At 37.0% G+C, this 21,046-nt stretch overlaps 1 protein-coding gene across 1 annotated transcript in view; it reads right to left on the bottom strand.

The window, feature by feature from the left end:
* LOC135208325 (cysteine-rich motor neuron 1 protein-like) overlaps positions 1-21,046 on the bottom strand; it is a 452,497-nt gene that overhangs the window by 350,948 nt on the left and 80,503 nt on the right. The gene's annotated exons all lie outside the window — the stretch shown is intronic.

The following is a 21,046-nucleotide window of genomic DNA, read 5'->3' as shown; positions in this document are numbered from 1 at the left end:
AAAGCACATTTCGCAGTGCTACTTATACACCCACACCTACAAAACAGCACTGAGGTTAAACATAGAAAACGATAACAATATCAGGCTCCCTGAAAAAAAAAAAAGGCCCGGTCAGCGTCGTTAAAGAGAGAAGAGAAGAGAGAGAGAGAGAGAGAGAGAGAGAGAGAGAGAGAGAGAGCACAACCCGATTAAAACCCTGATTACGACCAATCTACATACAATATCTAAAATCGCATTTGTGTCACTATTCGTGTGGGCTAGACCATCATTCCAGACCAACCTCTCCCTCCCTCCCTCCCGTACTTACCGTCCATTATGAGGGACCATGATCGGCCCCAACCCCCATTTCGAGGGTACAATGACCCCCCCGGCATTTTCCAACCCCCCCCCCCCGGCCTCCGCAGACCATTTCACCTTCATATAACCCTCGCCAATAGCTTTCGGAATAGAGAGCGAGTGGCAAGAAGGAAATGGGAGGGGAAATAGGCAAATGAAATAAAAGGATTAAGGCGAATAAAGAAAAGGCGGAAGTGGAGAAAGAGAGAAAAAAGAAAACGCGTTGGGTCGCAAAGGACGTAGGAAGGAGACAATGACAAATAAAGACGGAATAAGGCGATTCAAGAAAAAATGAGGCAGGACCTGATGCAGGTGAGAGAAAGAGGGGCAAAGGAAAGGACCAGAGAGAGAGAGAGAGGCGAGGTGGGGGAAAGGGGGAAGGGGGCAAGGGAATAAGGAGTGAAAAGCCCGATGGGGGTGGGGGGGGGGAGTGCGGAATGGACCGTAATTTCGAGAAATATCGTCCATAACGTCAGCGTTAATGAGATGTAATCGTCGGGTTAATTTAGTGTGATATTACAGAGCGACTTGAAAAAAAGATTGCATGCCACCCAATGGATTATTAAACGAGCTGCGAAATATATGGAGGGGTTGAATTAACTGCAGGCAGCGTTTTTCTGTTTTCTACTTTTTTTTTTTTTTTTTTTTTTTGCAAGAACGCGCAAGCTGAAAGGTAAAAAAAAAAATGCGCCGAAGTTTCTTATACATCGTATAATCAAGACCAACGAAAATAAATCTATCCTCCGGCGGTCTCGGTATAATGCTGTTTGAGCCGCGGACCATTAAACTTTAACCACGGTCCAGTGGTGGCCTGGCTTATATCTTTACGAGACGCACGATTATGACTAAATAAGATAAAAACTACTGAGGCTATAGGGCTGCAATTTGGTAAGTTTGTTGACTGGAGGGTGGATGATCAACATACCAATTTGCAGCCCTCTAGCCTCGGCAGTTCTTAAGATCTGAGGGCTGACAGAAAAAGTGCGGACTAAAAATAGTGCGGACGGACAGACAAAGTCGCACAATAGTTTTCTTTTCAAAAAAGTAAAACCTTAGACACCTGACTTGCGGCCGCCGATAATAATAACACCAGCATTAAAAAAAATTATTATTGATCACTTCTAGCTTCTGATAATATCATGACCAATTAAAGGTTGATTTCCCAAATCAGTTTTTGACAAATCAAATTAGATTTATTTCCTATCGTAAGGTTCTTCCTTTATTTCCTTAACCAGAAGAAGAAGAAGAAGAAGAAGGAGAAGAAGAAGGAGGAGGAGGAGGAGGAGGAGGAGGAGGAAAACTATTATTATACAAAAGAGTTACAAGAGAGATGAGATGTATCAGCAAACCCAACAATTACAGTGCTATTTTTAGCAATAAAACATAACAACGTTTAATTTCCCGTAATCTACAGTTTTAACTAAATGTTCAACGGTCCAAATATTACATAAATATCCATATATTACCAGCAACAATTCCTATATAATTATTTTGACTAAAAATGCAGAATTCCTCAGCAGCAAATAGTTGGCAGTCATTCGGCTAAAAGTTTAAATAAAAGCAAGGTAAATATAGCCTAGAGCTTTTATCATTCTAGTAAACATATAAATGTATTATATGAACTTTCATTATCCTGCTCCCTTTGAGTGTACATTATTCCCGATGTAATGAGAATTCGATATAAATAGATTACTTGTAGCTTCATAATTTGTTTATTTTTAAATATGAATGTTATGTACACATTTTGCAACAAATTATACACACATGCATGCATTCATAGATGCACACAAAGACAGACGCACCAACGCCCACAACCATTCTGTTCGTATATTTATGTGTGTGAATATGTGTAATAAATATATATATATATATATATATATATATATATATATTATATATATACATATATATATATATATATATATATATATAGTGTGTGTGTGTGTGTGTGTGTGTGTGTGTGTGTGTGTGTGTGTGTGAACCTGATAAATACAGAAAACAAATTATTGAAAAAAGGTAAACTAATACAAAGTTCTTTACACTGAAAAACTACCTACATTTCAAATTACCTTCTATGAAAGAAGGCCATAATAATTACCACCATCATTATCACGATCATTGGCAGAACCTAATAGCTGATACTGATACACCTAATGACTTTTCCCTCCCCAGCCGCCACCCCCCCCCCCTTCCCCAACCCTTCCGCCGAACTATCCCACTACGAAATTCTCTCTGGAAACCTGATCCCCACCAGATTACCTTCATAACTGGCCAACTAATGAGCTAAATTAATCCGACGCCGAAGTTAATTTACACAGCATCATTAACTATCTAATGAGAGAATCACTCGCCCGAGGGCAATTATCATAAGGGGTAATTATCGTGGGCTTATCTTACTTACAGAATGGGTCGTCATAGGTCGAAGTTAAAATGACGAACATATCTTTTATTATTGGTAGATACTTTAAAACCTTTATATTTAGGATCTATGGTAATAATAACATGACTAATCTACTTTATTATTATTATTATTATTAGTTATTATTATTATTATTATTCAGAATATGAACCCTATTTACTTGGTTCATGCCCAGGGGGCCCACTGACTTGAGTCCCAAGCTTCCAAAGAATATGGCCTTCATTTGAAAGAAATAACAAATCGTAACTGGAAATCGAAAAAGAAGAGAACAGTTATTGAATAAAAAGATACTAAACAAATGAGTAAATCAACAAATAAGTAAATAAAAATAGAGGTAAAGTATAAAGTACAGAGACTGTTTTAGGGTGGCGGCAAATCGCTGCATCTTCGCTTGAAATTATGAGACATCAAATGATTACGTAACGTATTTCCGTTCGCCAATAACAAATAACAGGTACTAATATCTCAGTTTCGACTAACAACACTTTCGAGTGTCTGTAATGTGTATATATAAAACGGCCGGTTCCCAAAGACCCTTAATATTCCCTTGAAATTGGCGTCACTCAAATAAATCTTCCCCAAATCCCTTTATATCCTCACTTACAATCCCTCCCCCCCTTCCCCCCACCAGTCCTCCCTGTCACTAGACTCCCCTTCTCGCTGCTGTTGATGCTGATGGAGGGAGAGAGAGAGAGAGAGAGAGAGAGAGAGAGAGAGAGAGAGAGAGAGAATTCATATCCTTTCGGGTGCTGAATGGTTCGCTCCTCCACAGAATCAGCTCTTATCAATCAAATCTACTATCGAAATTCCCACGACCACCACTAAGTCATTCATCAAGCCCTACGCGACGCCCTTACCTCCCCAGGTGAGGGGAGAGGAAAGCCTAAGGGGACTCCTTTGGACTCCAACTAGACGTTCCCCTCCCAAGTGTCTCACCTGAGGAAAAGGGGGGGGGGGGGGGACGGGTGATAAGGAAGCATAAAATACCAGCCTAAACACCTGAGGGATCTTCGGTAGACTCCAACGAGACATTCCCCTCCGAAGCATCTCGCCTCGAGACTCCCTTTCAGCCAAGGGCATGGGGAGGGAGGGAGAGGAGGAGAGGGGGGGGGAGGGGTGATAAAGGAAGCACCAGATACCAGCCTAAACACGAGGATCGGGTTCAACGCTGTCTCATTTGTCCCTCTTTCTCTCCGTTTCGGATTACCGACCGACCGACGTTGTCGCTGCCGCAGAGATGGCGGAAGAAACGGGAGAGGAAGGGGAGAGGAAGGGGAGGGAGCCCTGGCCTTGAGAGACTCGACAACTTCTGTGTATACATAGTTTCTGCAATGAGAGATGGAATGGGGGGAGGGGGAGAGGAGAGGGTGGTGGAGGGAAGGTGCGAGACTTTCTGTATAGCTATTGCAACGAGACTGACTTGTCGGATGTAGTCTTATCTTGACAACATACAAAACATAAGGGAAAAAATATAGCAAGAGAATCTCATAGTAATATTAAGATTAAAATCATAATTATTAAAAGCTTTGAAAATTAACTTAAAATATTTAGATAGCGGTCCTACATGCACGAGTGCTATTTGACCCTCGATGAAACAAAACGAAAAATAACAACACAGTATCAGTGATCATCTTTTCCGCATAACACTTGCTCGAGAGAGTATCTGGGAAACCGCGATTATTCGCGACGCTCTCACGAGCTAAGCTGCTATCAGGAATAATAACAAACGAAAGGCAAAACTTTCTTTGAGCCGTCTACATCGATTCCAAATCAAAAGCAGACCGACTTTTCCACCCGTGTATAAATAGTATATGTGTATGTAGATAATGTATGGTGTGTGTGTATATATATTCTATTATTATATATATTATTATATATATATATTATTACTAGATATTTATTCTAATGTATATTATATATATGTATGGTAGGTGATGTGTTATAATAATATATTATATATATATATAAAATCTATAGTATATTAATTGTATATCTATCATCTATCTATCTATCTTCTATCTAATCTTATCTATTCTATCTATCTATCATAATATATTATATATATATACATATATATATATATATATATATATATATATATATATATATATATATATATATATAACAACCACGTACCAAGAACGTCTTCTTTATCAAGTGTGATGTATTATAATAATAATAATAATAATAATAATAATAATAATAATAATAATAATAACACTCAAGATCGGCGGCTCATAAAAAGAGCAACGGCGTCACCAGGGTCCCACAAAGAGCCTAAATTTCCGAGCTGGAAACCAAACAATGAGAAAGGAAACTCCCTACTGGAGTATTCAAACCAATTGTAGGGCCCTTTGGAAAGCCAAAGGCTCTGCAAGATATAACGGCGAGGAAGCAGATTTGTAATTTTTTTATTTTATTTATTTATTTTTTTGTACAGTTCAAACTCGGTCGCTTTACTTCTGCACATACACATACACACACACACGCGCACGCGCACACACACACACACACACATATATAATATATATATATCTATCTTTATCTATATATATATATATATAATATATATATATTATATATATATATATATATATATGTATATAATATGCATATATATATAAGTCATATCACATTTCCGTGATTCATATACATATATCGCGCTACAATGTCCTTTAATATCTAATTCGCTCTACCTCGGAATTAATATATTTTCATATATGCTTAACCGAAGGGGAATTTTTTCTCGATAATAGATTTGCCTGGACCAGGGCGCGAACCTATGGATCCTTTCAAACCCTCTCGCGGTGGTGTAGTAGGTAAAGCTTCACTGACGTTCCTGGGTTTGAAAGGATCCATAGGTTCGCGCCCTGGTCCAGGCAAATCTATTATCGAGAAAAAATTCCCCTTCGGTTAAGCATATATGAAAATATATTAATTCCGACGGTAGAGCGAATTAGATATTAAAGGACATTGTAGCTCGATATATATATATATATATATATATATATATATATATATATATATATATATTTACACATATGTGTATATATACATATATTTACGTAAATATATATACGTATGTATATATATATATATATATATATATATATATATATAGATCTGTAATATATAAGCAAAGACATATTCTGAGCATGACGTACTGGCAACCAGCCAAGATAAAAAAAATAAGCAATTACCATTTCATTCCATTTAATTGTTCAAAGTGGCAATGCAGCATCTGATTTTCGTCGATAACAGAAGTAAATAATTTTTACTAAAATAACTTTCGGTAAGTTATATTTTTCTCATGAAACATTCTCTAATCAAATTGACCAAAATTGGCCAAACCGATTTCATTTAATAACAATTAGTAATCCAAAGCAATTAGATACATCATTCGTAAGAGTTTAACAGTAATCAAAAAGGTTTAGTTTCTGTGTTATGGGTTTACAAAAATACACGTATGATTGCAATCATTTATTTTTTACCTACAGATTTTTCTGTTACACTAACCATAGCCTGTTGTTGTTGTTATTATTATTATTATTATTATTGTTATTATTATTATTATTATTATTATTATTATTATTATTTTCTGCATATTTTTTCTAAATGCTAAACTAACGATAACCTAGAATTATTACTTTTATCATTATTTTATCTACACATTTTTCTTAATGTTAAACTAACCATAAACGTTATTATTTTTTTCTACGATTTTTTTTGTTTCTTGGACTAACCGTAATCTAGAATTGTTATTATTGTACTTAAGGTTACAATTATTTGTCTATTTATTCTTTCTGCAGATCTCTGTACATGTCAGTACGTTTCCTGAAAACAAACTACGCAAAACTTAAAAATTAATTCATTACTATTCAACTTTCTATTTGTCTATTTCTCAACATTTATAGTGATTTCTTTTACACACTTCAATATATGTCACTCCTTTCATCATGACGTAGAATTAAAATTACACTTCCTGACAAATAAAAATTAAAATAAAGACGCTACACAAGTTAAATGTCATACTGATTCATATTCACTTTCATCCACAAAATGTGCGTACTCCAACGACTTGCAATTTATTACACTTCAACATAAAATAAATAAATATACAAATAAATAAATAAATATATTCAAAGAATTTAACGAATATATTTCCTCTTAACATTCCTCCCTCAACATCTAAAACGGCTCAAGCTCTTCCACACCACCCCCACCCTGGCTTCCCCCTGGCAAATGGGCACCCCTAACACCGCCCCCCCACCCCCCCCCCCCCCCCCACAACCAAAGAAAAAAAACTAGACTTCTAATATTAACCGACGCCATACCCTCGCCGCCAGGGGGGGATGAGAACCACTCAATGAATTTCAATCTTTTCTGAGAACTATTCCTAATATTCTCACCATCTACAGCCTCTCTCTCTCTCTCTCTCTCTCTCTCTCTCTCTCTCTCTCTCTCATACCCTTGAGGCTCAGCATTCTTCAAATACACGCTTCAACATATATAAACAAAAGCCAAATGCCGAGAGGAACTTGGTGCAAACGCGGATAGAAGTTAAGCACAAATAAATACTGGTACGGACATACACTCATACCTGTACAAAAACAAACGCCAGAGAACGCTCGCTCGCGCGCGTGCATACACACACACACACACACACCTGTACCCGGGGCTTAACATTCCGCCCAGATCTTCATACTTGTTGCTACGATCACCAAGTTAGGGCATCTGGTACTATCTGAGAACTCTCAAGCAGGTTAAGTAAAACTTACAGAGCGAAAGGAGAGTGCCACGAATATACCCCAGGTTTAAATCGAGTCGGATCGAAGTGGGTATATAACTCAACGTATGGAAATATCCTGATTTGTTATGATTTAAGGGCAGGAATGGATAACTAGCGGCTATTAAGGTTAATTTGTTCACGTTAACTTACTTAGGAAGATATAGGTACACGCTGATGTGGAATATATAATTATTATATAAAAATATATAATATATATATTATAATATATATATATATGACATATATATAGATATATATATATCAATATAATATCTATAATATATTTATACATATATTTATAGGTATGCATACATATATATTTATATATGTGCATATATAATATATATATCATAATACATATGAAATTCTTTCCTCGATATAAACAATCGTTTCAAAACATGAAGCAATGACGAATAGTTTCAAGGCTTATATTCTAATTTTACAATATCCTTTTTTTTTTATCTCATGTCCCTGATATTCTGTATCCTGAAATGTTTTATGTAAAGCTCTATCTTAAGACTTCTCAAATAACAACATTAAAATATAGTTCATTAAATAAATTATAAACGAGTAAAAATACGATACATTATAAATTAATTTACATTTAAAAGAGACGTCCAATATCTTCTCTCTCTCTCTCTCTCTCTCTCTCTCTCTCTCTCTCTCTCTCTCTCAAGCACAAACGCACCTGCACTTTCAGCCAGCTCAACTTTGTGAACGCTAGAATCACTGCAGCTTATTTGAGAGAGAGAGAGAGAGAGAGAGAGAGAGAGAGAGTGAGAGAGAGAGAGAGGAATGGGCACTGTTACTACTCTTTGAGCCAAGTAAGCCGAAGCATGAAAATGGGCCCGGCCCTTGCCAGTGAACTATTAAGAGGTGCCCTTGCCAAAGGCGAGCCCCATATCGTAAATATACCCAAACTGGACATATCTTGAACAACGCAGTTACAAGCATCGCAGTCTTGACCCTTTGACTCCTTGGACACAATGAGAGAGAGAGAGAGAGAGAGAGAGACTTTCGTTTCTTCTAGAGCCTTCCGGTTTAGACCCATCTCCTCCTCACTCCTTTTTCTCGAATTCTTCCGAGCTTCAAAACATTAGATATAAGAGGTTGTATTCTATTGTGTTATTCAAGCAGAACAAAATATATCAAACCTATGGCAAGGGAGGAGGCGAGAATATAGGAGGAGGCTTCTAAACATCTGTCATCTGTCATCTGTCAGCCCCATTCATTTTGCAAATGAATAAGCTTGGCAGACGGCAGTTGCCAGTGCTGTCATATGTGTCAAAAGGCTGACGTTCCTCTGGCTTTCATTGCTAGTGAAAAAAGCTCTTCAATTCACACTCAGTTGTGATTAATATACAAAAATATACGCAAATACCACAGCGCATTTATAAATACACTTATATATATATATACTTATATATATATATATTACACATATATATATATGCAGAGAATCGACTGGTTTCTTAGCTTCTCGCCTTCTTCACACTTCTTTTGCATCAGCTCATCACTCCAACGCCTAAAAGTCCAAAAAGAAGAAATGAAGAACTTCTGACGTCAGCAGCTTGATTCGAACCAGTATATGGAGTACCAAAGCGAGGTCACGTTAACCATTCTTGTGGTCAATATCTATATATAGTATCTATATATATATATTATATAATACACATATATGTTAGATCATTATATATTATATATACATATATGTACGTTATATATGTGCTATATATATATATATATATATATATATATATATTATATATATATATGCTATATATATATATATATATATATAACTTTATTTACACGAAAAGAAACACCAAGTACTTTCCCAAAGGCTTTCGTTACAATCAGATTCCTCAGTAGTCCGCGCAACACGTTTCATACAGGTCATTCAATTCCAGGTTTCTATTCAAGAGGTAAAAGCAACCCCCAAGAGTCTATTCTTGAAGGAGACCATACCCTGGCCCAGTTGAAATCAGCTCTTATTGAAGAAAATGGAAACTCACTTTTCCCTCAGTAGCCAAACTCTGACTGCCTCCAATTTTCAGAATTGAAAATAAAACCGGAAGGAAAGGTTCTGCTGGGGAGATTTGGGCTTCGAATGTAGGTACACAGATGGAGGAAATGAATTAAATGAATGAAAAGCAGTAAAACAATGGAAAAGATGATTGCCGGAATGTCAACGGAAACGAGATTATTTTAAGGCGAAAACATCTGCTACACAAATGCAAAAACAGGAATAGAAAATAGCGAATATGGAAAAAACAAAGTGGACGGAGAGAGATGAGAGACGAAGAGCTGAGGGATCTGGGAAGAGAGCGAGAGAGGTGGAGGAGACGATTTTGATTTAGAGAGAGAGGAATGAGAGAGAGATTTTTTGTCTTAATTTGTCTTAAACGCTGGCAAGGTGAACGGTTCACATACGGTATAAATTCATTGAAGCAGAGATCAAATTAGAATAATATTAAAGAAAAGTGAATGACGGAGATACTATAAAAAAAAAATTCAAGGTATTGAAGATTTTAAAATTAAAACCTGGAAAGAACAGTGTTGAAATGGAGCAAAGGGAATTGAAAAGGATAACAGGTAAAATTAAAAAGTACAAGGAAATGAGAAGAGATGATTTGAGTAGGGGGGAGGGGGAGGGGGGAGGGGGGAGGCGGGGTCATCACCTGCCAGTAAATCAATCCATTTTTTAAAAGAATTGAAGATATATTGCCACCACCTTCATTTTTAAAAAGTTGAAAAACAAATTCCTGATTCCTAACCTAATTCCTCCAAACTCATTTCCGGGCCCTACTCCCCCCCAACCCCATCCACAAAATAAATAAATAAATGAATGAATAAATGAATACATAAATAAAATATCTGAAACCCAACAACATCATCTCGCCAACCCAAATCTCAGCTCGAAGTCAGAAATTATAAACCTATCCCAAGTCAGTTCTACTCCGTTTCCCTTGCCACCTCCCACGTGCAAGACCTCTCGAGCCCTCGAAAAATCTCTAAAATATGCACCAGATGCTCTTGGCCCAATTTGAAAAAAAAAAAAAAAAAAAAAAAAAAAAAAAAAAACACACACACACACAAACGAAAATAATAATCATCAAAAACACATCCCAAAGGGGTTTTAACTCAGTTTCTTCGATCTCCCTACCCTCATTAAAGGTACTTTACAATGTCAGCGAGCTGCCTTTCATATTTTATCTCGCCGAATTAGATTCGAGGCAAGGGTGTTGTACCCTACTCCCAGTTTAATAGTTTTATTCTCGTCTTTTTGCCAACACTTGCGAAGGCTGCCTACTTGCAAGGAATTTGACATTCGTTTTCGTGCATGCTGCCATGACCGAAAATAGTTGTAACCATTAGTTTGTCTCCTAAAGAATGATATTATATATATATATATATATATATATGGTATATATATATATATATATATATGCATACATATATATGTATATATATACATAATATACATATATAGTTCACGGTTGTTATTGATTGTTTACAAAGGTAATTATGGTAATTAAGTCACGGATAATCCAAAAACGCAGCAAAGGTTACTACAAATGCCGGAGACTGTGCATTCACTTCAAGAATAATTTGTGACGATAACGCTACGAACAAAAAGTAATTACAAAAGTAAATTAGAAAAAGAGTCCATTACCAGAGTTAGTATTCGAAGCAGTTTTAAATATATTTCCCAACGAAAAAAAATTGGTTCAGATTGAGCATTTTATTACCACACAAAAACGTCAAAGCAGGGAGAGAAAAATCTAATGAAAGCACATTCAACCAACACGTGTGAGAATACAGTTCCTAATTATTATTGACTCTTAATATTATGCCTTATTTTCTTTATAATAGACCATTGTACATTCTTGCCTACACTAGACAACATAAAGCTGAAAGTATTTTATTATAGTGGCAAGAACAAAATTTCGAATCAACCAGAATAAACAAGTCCAAAGGTAAAATTGGACACATTTCCGCAGGTAAAATCCCCCCCAACATTATGTCTAAAGTCACAACTACATCAATTATTATCAAAATCACATTAAATATTTTAAAAATGAAAAGACTTCAGCATCTAATTAAAAAAAAGTCTAACAAAAATACCCACTAACATACAACGAAAACTTTTGGACATAAATTTCTAATATAATGTTCTCCTCATCTCCCTTCCTCCTCCTCCTCCTCGTAATGTATTTCTTTCAATTTCTTTAACATGGTTAAAACTATCTTTAAGCATCCAAATTCTTTAATTTCTCAAATAATGTTCTCCTCCTCCTACCTCCTCCTCCTCCTCCTCGTATAGTATTTCATTAATTTTCTTGAATATGTTTAAAATTGTCTCCAAGTATCCCAAATTCTTGAGTTTATAAAATAATGTCCTCCTCCTCCTCATTCTTCCTTATACATGGTTAAAATTGTCTCCACATATCCAAATTCTTGAATTTCTGAAATAATGTTGTTGTTCTCCTCCTCCTCTTGTAATTCTTTCATTTTCTTGAACATGTTTAAAATTGTCTCCACGTATCCAAATTCTTGAATTTCTGAAATAATGTTCTCCTCCTCCTCCTCCTCCTTTAACTGGCAACACTAACGGAGGAACATACTGCACACACTCATACATACAAGCTGCTGAGTTTGGGAGTCCGAGAAATAAGGTTAACGATAAGGAGGCGCCAAGCGTCTGCCTCATTATATCCCGGACCAGGGAGGTGAACGCACAAGAGCGAACTACAGAAATCCCCTGTAATTAAAGGTATATATATCGTGCAACGCGATTGCAGGGTCCAGTTACCGTAATTGCAAGGAGTGAGGAGCAATTAACTCCCTCCCATTGCAAACACAGAGCTGATGGGCGTATCGCAAAACTTAAGAATTCTTTTTTTTATTTTTACTTATTTTTTTTTTTTTATTTTTTTTTTTTAGAACGACTGGTGAAAGGAAACTTATAATGACTGCAGCATTTTGAAGTGACAATGAAAATGCAGAATTGTATCAATCTGGATTCGACTGACCTGGAACTAAATGGTCTTTCTGGATAAAGTTTGCAGGGCCTATGTTTAAATGTTCAAGTCTGTCTGTCTGTCTGCCTGTCTCTCTCTCTCTCTCTCTCAGCAAAAACATTAACACACTAAGACCTGATCTTAATCTACAATAAATATGGGTCCCATCCATGGAGGGACAGTGACCACAGTCTTGTTATTTACTTGGAGATAAACCATTAAGGAAAAGAAATATACAAACGTGTATGTTTATATTATATATATATATATATATATATCATATATATTATATATATAAAGTGCAAGTGTGAGTCATTATTATCAGCCTAAATAATTATACTAACAGTGTCAAAATAAACAAGTCAACTTTCAACTAAGGAAAGACCTCAAAATCTCAGCAAATATTTATAACACAGCAACGTAATAAACAACTTGACACCATAATACTTTCTCTCGTGAACATTATATAATTTATAAATAACAGAGAGAGAGAGAGAGAGAGAGAGAGAGAGAGAGAGAGAGAGGATGAGATAGAGAGAGAGCTCGTAATTTCATTTAATACTTAGAAGTTTAAAAAATTGAATGTTGCAGTAACTGGTTTGTCACTTTTTCTGGCGTCACATCGTTCATTGAGAATGGAATAATAATCAAACTTAAGCACACAATAGCCTCAGCGATTGTGTTCCGAGAGAGAGAGAGAGAGAGAGAGAGAGAGAGAGAGAGAGAGAGAGAGAGAGAGATCAGTACAATAATCGGAACGGATGAACTATCTATGAGTCGTGAGCTATAAATGATGCGAAAAGTAGGTTGGACCGACCTTGAAGATACGATCATTCGGGTTAATTAGAATTGTTGGGAGTCTGAAAAATTGGCGAATTAATGTCTCCGACGAGACAGTCTCAACTCGGCTGAAATGAGATATATAGTAACGAAGACAGAATAATCTATTCGTGTTGACTGTTTTAATACTCACACGCGCATACACAAGAATTCAAATATTTAATGTTAATCAATACTGAGTATATATAGATGCGTATGTATGTATACAATGTATACACACGTGTATATATATGTGTGTGTATGTATGTGTATATATATATAACCTTTTATGAATGGTTTCACAAATGTGGGGTGAGAATTACCTCTTCGAGTCCTTTTAACTTTCAATGTTCATGTTACGATAAACATTTGAGAAAGTGTTAAATAATCAATTCTTTTTTTTATTTTCTCCTCAGTTCTTCTTTTCTTTTTCTTATGATTCTCTTTGTCAATCTTCCCTCCCAAACCCCAGCTGCGACCCACAGTAGTTGCCAAACCACTAGGTACATAATTAACTTCTAAAATCAGGACATATAGATTGTTAGAGAACGCACCCATATCGTCCCTCAAACATCGACCCGAAATTTCAAGAATCCACCCCCCCCCCCCCCCCCCGTCCCCCTTCCCAAGAAGTCCTCTCGCCTCCCCCTACTCCCCAACCTACAAAGAAACCGAAGGTCGAGGTCACTCTCGAAAGAAGAAGAAGAAGAATGAATAGATGTCACAGCTATTCCTCGGCGACGGACAGTCAGTCGGACGACGCGGAGAGAGAGAGAGAGAGAGAGAGAATTGGCAAGGCCGTCGCAAGATTGCAGATTAAGCAGGCAGCCAGAGTGGAGACGTCTCACAAGAGTAGTCCCGTCATTCTTCTCGCGCCCTCGACGCCATTCTAAAATAATTTCCCCGAGTTCTTTCCTACGAACGCAGGAGGGAGGAGGATTCTCATTACAACTGATGTCAACGAGGGCACAAGTGCAAATAAGTGGCCCCGTCTTCTTGGGCAAAAACGGAGCTACGACTGTGAATTCTTCAATGCAGTATAACACCTGGCAATGTGTGAATCCTCAAAGCGTGTATTGTACACTAGAGAGATAGCTTAGTTTCACCTGCTCGAATGTCCAATAAGTACTGTACACTGTAAGCTTTGTTTTACCGGCTCGAATGTCCAAAACAAGTACTGTCTTTACAGAGCTTTGTTTCATCAGCTCGAATGTCCAAAACAAGTACTGTACACTTTACAGAGCTTTGTTTCACCTGCTCGAATGTCGAAAACAAGTACTGTACACTTTACAGAGCTTTGTTTCATCTGCTCGAATGTCCAATAAGTACTGTACACTGTAAGCTTTGTTTCACCTGCTAGAATTTGTTATAGCATTACTGTACACTGTAGAGATAGCTTGGTTTTGCCTGCTTGAGTGACTGTACACCAACCTGTATTGATTTCCCGTGCTTGAGAGTATGCCAACAAATCCTATGCGATGTACAACAAATACACCTGAATATACATACGTCATGGTGTACACCAGAGGTCCTCAACCTTTTCACTACCGAGGACCCCTTTTATCTAAATGGGTTTTCCCAGTCCCCCCCCCCCAAAAAAAAAAAAAAAAAAAAAAAAAATACTGAAAGGCCTGTCAGCTTAACATGATGACTTTATCAAACTAAAAACGAAACCGTGCTATTATATTTATATCAGAAGAAAGATGCATGTAACTGAATAATTATGACAAATAAGAAACCCAATAAATGGAAATAAGAGAAGAAATACAGAACAGGAAAAAAATGATTGCTTATCGACCCTGAATGAGATGGCTGATGCTGCTTAGCAAATAAAAATGTTCGATTTCAAGTTTAATGACAGGTAGCTTTAGACGCAGATCAAGATCTACATTTAGCCTGTTTCTATATTTGGAGGTGACCTACAGACCTTACAGACCTTACATCTTGTTCGGGTTGCCCCAGGTCCCTCAGTGTGTGGCACCTCTAATGTCTACCAGAGAGTTGCTAGTACATCTTCCGGTATATTTTGCATCTTCCAATCTTGGATGGTCTGGGATGCAGCCTGAAGTCAAAATTCTTATTGATATATATTATATATAATTATGTATATTATTTATATATTTATATTATATATAGATAATATAATTTAATTTGATTTCAGGCTTATGGCCCCCCTGGATTACCTCCTACCGCGGGGGGTAAACGGGGCATAACTACAGACAACTACCGCGGGGGGCAAAACTAAAGACAACTACAGCGGGGGGCAAAACCTCACACAACAACCAAGGGGGGGGGGGGGGGGGGGGCAAAACTGCAAACAACTATATCGTGTATGGATGTACAAATAACATATTCATTACACTTATAAATGGACAAGATTTATCAGGCTTCGAGCTTATGGTCTCTCTCTCTCTCTCTCTCTCTCTCTCTCTCTCTCTCTCTCTCTGAGTGAATACATCTCTCAAGCTTAGAGTTTACGATTCTCTCTCTCTCTCTCTCTCTCTCTCTCTCTCTCTCTCTCTCTCTCTCTCTCTCTCCAAAGAAATCAAGCGCTGCACCGTGCAGCACTCATGTTCCGCTAATTGTTATCGTTGTCTGCACTTGTAAAAATAAATCTCCCAACGCCACTGTTAATCACTCACAAACGTTTGTTGTTAATCACAAACTTTTTTGCTATTCGCAAACTTTTTTAACTAACAAACGTTTGTTATTGCTCACTCACAAACGTTCGCTGCCTATTTGATTACAATGGCGTCTGTTAGGCTCCAGCAGTCAGAATTTTTGTTGCTGTAACTGCTGCCGCTGACATTATTTGTCCTGCGCGCCGGGAGGCGTTTGATACAGGGAAAAATACAGATAAAAAATTAAATCAATCAATATGCTGTTGTTGGTGTTGTCAGATCTGACTTCGTCACTGATGATGACCTAGGGCTGACTCACTCGCCCTGCCAATCTTTTTGTTCAGTTATTTATTTTTTCGTTGAAACAATATTGTCTTTGTTAGTCTACTGCCGTAACCCTATTTGTATAGATTGTCTGAACTGTACTCCTGCCAAACATATATTCGATGAAGCATGTTTTTTTACATAACAAGCAAAACACGGCTAATAATTGAATGTGAATGTTTGTGGGCTAACGTTAATTCAGTACATTTCATCTATTGTATGCGTCTCATTCCATACAAAACTACACAATTTCTTTTAAGACCGCTGATCCTTCCACTTTACCTTTTCAATATCTGTATCACTTATACTCTAAATCTACTCTTTATTCCATGCACTATATTTGTCTTTCGGAGACTTAGAAAAAATTCCACATTCTTCTCGTAATAAGAATAATATCGAGCTCTCTTCATCCAAGTAACCAGTTCTTAATACATAATGAATAATGAGAAATCCGCAAATTCTTTATAAGAATATCAGATTGCTCTAACCATCATTCTTATACAAACAGCAATCTGCATTACGTCTAACGCAACAAGAAAAGAAATAAACGGAAGAGCTCTTGAATGAATAAACAAAATATCTATTTCAATAAAATAAAATAATAATCTCACCAACACATCACTTGTTCAACAGTGAGTTAGAAGCATTCCCCACTGCCTAACATATGCAAAAACGTCAACAGTAATTTTTCAATCGTTAATTTTGACAGATGCTTTTCGCAGCACTTGTAGTTTGCCACCTGTCACTTGAGTGTCCCAAATTAAGCAGTAATTGGAGACTGACGGACGGGGGAAATGTTTCTTATTTTTCTATTTTTAATTTTTAATTTTATAAACGAACAGAATATACACATTTCCAAACAAATGCAATAAGCTACAACAGCCCTTATAACAATCATTGGTTTTCCGCAAACTGTCAAAAGCATAATAAATAATAATAATATTATTACTTCTCAGCTGTGATGCAGATCCTACTCAACTACATGTCGCGAGTAAATAACCCATAACCCGTCTCTCCTGCCGCGAGAGGATTATTATTCAAAAGATGAAACCTATTCATATGGAACAAGCCAACAGGGGACCACTTGACTTGACATTCAAGCTGCCAAAGAATATGGTGCTCATCAGGAAGAAGTAAGACGAGGTTCAGGGATATGCCGAAAGAAGAGACTCCGCTCATTGAAAGATAATGAACCCATAAATTTAAGATTAGATAAAAATGTATTAATATGCAAGGAGAATAGTATAAAGGTGGTTTGTTTGTGTTTGTTTGTATGGTGTTTTTACGTTGCATGGAACCAGTAGTTATTCAGCAACGGGACCAACGGCTTTAAGTGACTTCCGAACCACGTCGAGAGTGAACTTCTATCACCAGACATACACATATCTCACACCTCAAGGGAATGTCAGAGAATCGAACTTGCAGCCAACGAGGTGGCACGCCAACATCATACCGACCACGCCACTGAGGCGCTTAGTGTAGGGGTGGTAATGTCTTGCTCCTTCGCTGGAACTTCGGAAGTTCCGATTGCAGATTTAGCAATAATAATTGATACCTTTGAAAGGGGCAGTCCATCTCAGGCATGGATAAGAGAATTTAACTGAGAGACTAACGCAAATAACTGGAAAAAATAGCAAACTAAAAATAATGCAATTACGTAAATATTTCTTTAACCCACACACACACACCCAAAACCTATCCTTCGTGCAGCGCGGAAGTATTCCTTCTCAGGCCTTCTTTTGTACGTAAAAATAACTCCTCGACGTTTTTCCTACGTAAAAATACTCTTTTCCGCCCAGTATTTGCCAAAATTGCTGCTCGAGATGCGTTTCAGAAAAATTTTTCTCCTCGCATGCGAAAATTCCCTCTCTCCCTCGTAGCCACAAATTCTCTTCCTCTCCGCTAACGAAAGATTTTCCCTTTTTCCTCACAATCGGATAATCCCTCTCGCCTTTTCTGCGTTTTGTGGGGAAGAACTTTTTTTTTCCTTTTCTTTTCTTTCAGCGCAATATCTTCTCTTCATTCTTGCAAGTAGGTTTTCCATTTTACTGGACGTAAAAATGACTCTCTCTCTCTCTCTCTCTCTCTCTCTCTCTCGCTCTCTCCTCCAGGTACGTTCTTTGTTTTACTGAACATGAAAATTAGGCATGCTCTCTCTCTCTCTCTCTCTCTCTCTCTCTCTCTCTCTCTCTCTCTCTCTCTCTCTCTCTCAATTCTATTTATTATCAATTCTATTTATTATTTATTTCCTCCAAGCAAAACAATTACCAGCACCTTTCTCCTCACAATGAGGAATGGGAATGCTCTGTTACCTTTCATTATATAATATATTCTTTTACGATATTCAGACATTCCTTATGCATCTAAACATTTCATAAATATAGACAAAAATGTTCGCTTAATCCTTCCTAATGATAACCTCCTCCCTCCAACTAGATAAATATTTGCTTGCTTCAATCAAGAGACAAGCCAAAAAAACGGCAAGCAAAGAAACTGCTTTCTCGTAACAGAAAAACCATGCGATATTGTTACTTTGTAATCTGCTTTCATTCCTGTGATTAACTCTACAGAACTGATATTACCCATTGTACCAAATATACCATCCTCTAGTCTATGTGTACTGAAATGAATTCTTATTTTATGAAAGCAAAGTTATACTGGCAAGCAGAAGGATTCAAGCATTGAAACCCAGTCGCTTTTTGCTTGCTCGCTGGAATTTACATAATATCTTAGCATTCCGTAAAATGAAAAACAAAACGAAAAGAGTGCTTTCCACGCGAGAAATGAACACACACACACACACTCCATTACGAAACCACACAATGTAAATAATTTACTCGCTTACCTTAAATTCTAACCGTGAAATAAACACAATTCCTTCTCTACGCCACAAAACAAATATCTCCTTCCACCTTACATAATGGAGCTTTGGAAAATGGAGTCGTGTCTTGAGATCCCATGAGGAACTGAACATTACTCTCCGCCTCCTCCCCCTCTTTTTCTTTTTCTCTTCCTCCTCCTCCTCCTACTACCCTCTCATTCACTTTTACTTCCCCCTCCTCCTCCTCCAAACACCCTCTCTCTCTCTTTCTCCTCCTCTTCTCATCCTCCCTTCCTCTTCCTCCTCATCCTCCTCCACCCCCTCCCAACTCTTTTCTTCTTCTCTCCTAACCGTTCGTTTTCTTCTTTTTCTTCTCCCTCCCAACCCACGCTTTCTTCATCCCCAAATCAAAGAGGGTATTTACCGCCTACCCCTTCCCCTTCCCCTCGCTACTATACCCTCTCCCTCTTAGCTCCCCTCACCTTACCTCATCTTCCGTATGCCCGAGGGGAATGAGTCTGGAGGAAATATATCTGTGAATATCACAGGAAACCAGAGACATAAATCTTGCCCGGAGCAAATAAATCCCTGGGCCTAGCTGAGAGAGAGAGAGAGAGAGAGAGAGAGAGAGAGAGAGAGAGAGAGAGAGAGAGAGAGGTTTGCTTGACAGTAAAGTAATATAAAAAAAAAAAAAAGCAGTAAAATATAAGACAGCAAAAAAATTTTTTGTGAGAGAGAGAGAGAGAGAGAGAGAGAGAGAGAGAGAGAAAGATTTGCTTGACAAAATAAAGTTAAATGTAAAAGCAGTAAAACATAAAAGAGGAAAGTTTTAGCTTTTGAGAGAGAGAGAGAGAGAGAGAGAGAGAGAGATCCGCTTGACACGAACAAAAAATGCAAAATATAAAAAAAAGGAAAATAAAAAACGACGCTACTCAAGACCAGAAGAGCTAATTAAGCATAATTGAATAATTACACTTTTATTCCTTCAGCTGATACGCAAACACCAGCTGGTCCCGAATCGACTGCAGTCACCCCATGTAAAGGATGTCCACTACTGCAGCATTAAAAACACTAGTAGTTAAAGTAGTAGTGGTAGTAATATTTTAAGAATGACCCCAAATAACTGAAATAAAACAGGCAACAATCGTAACATTTTCACACTGATCCGAAAACCCTGAAATAAAATACATATCAGTAGTAGCAATAGCAATAATAGTAATATTTTCACATTAAACCCGACAAGCTGGACTTAAACAGGTGGGAGTAGTAGTAGTAGTTGTAGTAATATCATAAATGGCAATATTTTCACATTGAACACACAAACCTGAAATTAAACAAATAAATAGAAGTAGCAATAAGCAATATCATAAAAAATAGTAACATTCTCACATTGAGCCAAAAAGGGCTGAAAAAAAATAAACAGATAGTAGTAGTAGTAGTAGTATCAATAATAGTAGTATTTTTACACTGAACCCGCCCCACCTCCACCCTCTCACAAAAAAATAAAATAAAATAAAAAATAAAACAGATATTCCGAACACTACGAGCAATTCCAAACACATCGTTGCAATTTTAAAACGCGAGAAGTTTTTAAATTAACCAAATCTATTTTATTTTTTTATTTCCTAAAACTTCAGTCACCATTAAAACTTCGTGTATCTTTAAGCATTGGAAAAATAAATGGTCACTTGCCATTAAAACTTTTCTGTGTCTTAAACATTGAGGAAATAAATTGTTATTCTCGTTTCACTTTTTTTTTTTTACTTTTTTTTTGGTATATGTCCGGGAAGGTTGAGAATAATTTTGTGAAGAATATTTACCAGCAGAGGATCACTGAGCCACTAACCTCTTTTACTACTAAACTACTTTTGTGTTCCCAAAGACTTGTATATT

Source organism: Macrobrachium nipponense, chromosome 35 (genome assembly GCF_015104395.2).
Source record: "Macrobrachium nipponense isolate FS-2020 chromosome 35, ASM1510439v2, whole genome shotgun sequence".
Classification (NCBI taxonomy): Eukaryota; Metazoa; Arthropoda; class Malacostraca; order Decapoda; family Palaemonidae; genus Macrobrachium; species Macrobrachium nipponense.
This window is presented reverse-complemented; position numbering and strand designations above follow the sequence as displayed.